General features: G+C 36.5%; 1 pseudogene; it reads right to left on the bottom strand.

Annotated features, from left to right (window-relative positions):
• Positions 1-255: 255 nt before the first annotated feature.
• LOC108523087 (intraflagellar transport protein 80 homolog) lies at positions 256-2,989 on the bottom strand (annotated as a pseudogene).
• Positions 2,990-3,404: the final 415 nt, after the last annotated feature.

Below are 3,404 nucleotides of genomic sequence, written 5' to 3'. Positions count from 1 at the left end.
AGATTCAGGGATGAAATAATGGGCAAAAAACTGACATAAAATTAACACTACACAGGCATATCATAAGTATATCATAATATTTTGCAAATTATTGGAATAGAAAATATAAAACAGAGACGTACATAAATTTCTTTGTGTTTCGTCTTTCTGAATGTACTTTTATATTAAATACACAGCAAGTGCTTACACTTACTTAAATATTATCCTTTTTTAATCAACCAAAACATGCTTATCCTTAGTTAATCAGAATTCATTTCAAAAGACAAAACTTCTTAAAGATAAGCATGGCATATAGGGCTTTAGATTCATACTCTTACTGCATTGGCTGCTTGATGATTGTTCTCCTTTTGTAATTTCAATCTCAACTTTGTCTTTTTCTCTCTATCTATTTGGAGACCTGCTGCATACTGCAAGCATTGTTTGTTTCCTCTTTACCAAATGTCTCCAAAAACTTTTGACAGTAAGCAAGAACTGTATCAACATGTGTTTTGTATTTTACAGCCAGTTCTAGTGCCCTTTCTCAGTTGTAGACATTAATATTGATCTGGATTGCTTCATAAATGAGGCCAGCCTTAAGAAATGCTATTTCAGCCTCCTGTATGTTCCCACTAAACCTTAGTATGTGGGCTATTTTGATTCTTTAAATGGAAGACTTTTATAGAATTGATGTACTAAACCTTATCAGTTTTACCAATTGCTGCATAGTCTATTTCTGTAATAGTCATATCTTGATTAGCAACTGCCATAGCAGCTAGACAAGCTCACATGGTTTGGTCCTTAACAAAGTGGCAAAGTCTTAATCATCTTCCCATTTTGAACTGCCTATATGTTTAGGGGGAATAACAGGATATAGTTATACACTGATGTGAACCAGAGGGCCATTAACTCTTGCTATAGTTACCTGATTTCCAACAAAACTCACAATATGGGAATTTTTACTGAATTCACTTGTATCTCTTTCATGTAATGTCTTAGGCAAAATGTCACTGTCCACATAAACCATATTGGAATAATACCACACTGTAAATTGAGTATCTTGAAGTCTGCAAAGGATAGTGCATGTATCATTCCATGCCAAAGTATGCACCATTTTTCCAAGTTTGAGAATTTTTTCTTCCTTCTCAAATTGTTTCACAGAAGTGATATCGATATCTCTATTTTTATCAATAAAAGTGACTTTTCTATCATTGGTAAGTCCTTTTTGATCCAGAGCAACTTTCAAGATTTCATTTTTACAAGGAAGAAACTTTCCATCATCTAATGGTTTTCCAGTTGATGCCTCAATGAAAAAGATTATTTTTTTCATCAGCTTTGTCTCATTGCTATGATATCATTACTCAGAGACACAATCTGTGCATTCAGAATATCTGTTCTCACTCCAGGAAATTCTGGAGATGAAATAAAGTGCCCTTCATATGAATATAAATCGATACTACTAACATCTACAAGAAGAAAATGTCTTTCTGCCTGCAGGATTAAACTAACAGTTCCTTCTTTGAGATCAAACATAATTGGTGTATTCCAGTTCTTTGTGGAGACCACATAACATTGAAGAGACATTGAAACAACTAAGTGTGCAGAGTTCAAAGATGCTTTAATGGCCATGATGGAATTCCAGTAAGTTCACTGCATCAGTGAGAACATTATGAATGTGTATGGTCCTTCTTTTAGTTAATGTTACTTGAAAGTTTTTCCAGTCCCAGTGTTGTTCCACCACGGGCGCAAAAACATCACGCCCGATTCCACACACTCCAGCAGTCTGAGTGCCATCAGTTGACCACGCAGTATTAAATACGCTGCCAGTGTTTTTCTAAAGCATATGATCACCCAGTTTTATTACATAAGTGTAAAGTATGAAATAATCCAATAGCAAGTAATTCTCCATCTGGAGCCCAGGCAACTGAAGTAATACGATGTTCACGAGGTTGTGAATTGTACAGTGGGTGGCTATAACTATCCCATACTTTATATTTACAGTCTTCACCAGTAGATAAAATAAGATTACTAACTGAATTCCAATCTACTTTTAAAATGGTGCCATCATAAGCTTTCTGTAAAACTTTAGCATTTGATCGAAGAGGTTTCTTTTTTTGAGACAGAATCTCGCTCTGTCCCCCAGGCAGGAGTGCAGTGGCGCCATCTCGGCTCACTACAACTTCTGCCTCCCAGGTTCAAGCAATTCTCCTGCCTCAGCCTCCCAAGTAGCTGGGATTACAGGCGCTCACCACCACGCCTGGCTAATTTTTTGTATTTTTGGCAGAGACAGGGGTTTCACCATATTGGCCAGGCTAGTTTTGAACTCCTGACCTCAGGGGATCCACCCGCCTCGGCCTCCAAAAGTGCTGGTATTATAGGCGTGAGCCACTGTGCCTGGACACTGAAGAGATTTAATGATTAGATGCTTGCCTGCTGTATAAAGAACGTTTTCTAAATCAAGACCCCACACTATTGAATACACTGGTTTTCCTCAGAAGGCACTCCTCTTTCTTCTGTACTTGATAAGTATATTTTCTGGGAATATTCTTTGGGAGTATTTGGGGGCTGACCTGGGCTTGCTGAGCTGAAGTTGATCTAAGCATCCAAGTCTTTGACCAAATTTTTATTTGTCCATCTTCTCCAATTGTAACTAATGCTATTGCTTCACCATTCTATCTTCCTGCAAGTACTACTCCAGAATAAGCTGCTACACTTTTTTCTACTCTTTCTAAGTTGGAAATCAAATTAAATTTATCATCAGAACTTATGAGGACAAAGCTTTGTGCTTGCATTTGTTTCTTATACCCAAACTCTTTGGAAACCAGTGAAAATCTATAGGGTAAATATCATCAGGAAGCTTTACTATTTGAGTTGTTCCACTGGTGAACAAGTTCCTTTTCACTATCTGGTGATCATCACTATATGAATACAGCTCTTCAGTAGTAGTCCAGCCTACATGGCTTACTAATTCTTGATGTTTTGGTTCTCTTAAAAGAGATATCTTCAGTCTCATGACTCCACTTCCAGCAAAAATTTAAAATTCCACTTGATTGCATTTACTCAAGTCCCAGGAAAGCAGTGGTAATTGCTTTCATATAGCTGGTGCCAGTTACCAAGAAGCCTCTTGACCTCCTGGTCACCATAGTGACTTCTTGACTATTAGTCTTTTAACTATGATACATGTTGCAAACATTTTCTCCCAGATTTTTATACTCCTTCATTGTGATTTTCTTTTTTACCTTATAAAAATTTCTTTTTTTATAGAGTCACATTTATCAATCTTTTATTGCATCTGTATTTCAGACATAGAAAGGTTTTCCCCACACTCAGGTTATAAAGGAATGGATCTTTTTTTTCTAATATTTTTATAACTTCGTGTATTTCATTTGTATTCTTGATCCATTTGGAGTTTATTCTGGCATATAGTA

The sequence above is a fragment of the Rhinopithecus bieti genome, unplaced genomic scaffold, assembly GCF_001698545.2.
Source record: "Rhinopithecus bieti isolate Rb0 unplaced genomic scaffold, ASM169854v2 scaffold_70516, whole genome shotgun sequence".
In the NCBI taxonomy this organism is placed as follows: domain Eukaryota; kingdom Metazoa; phylum Chordata; class Mammalia; order Primates; family Cercopithecidae; genus Rhinopithecus; species Rhinopithecus bieti.
The sequence above is the reverse complement of the archived record's forward strand: the minus strand, read 5'-3'. Positions and strand labels throughout refer to the sequence as shown.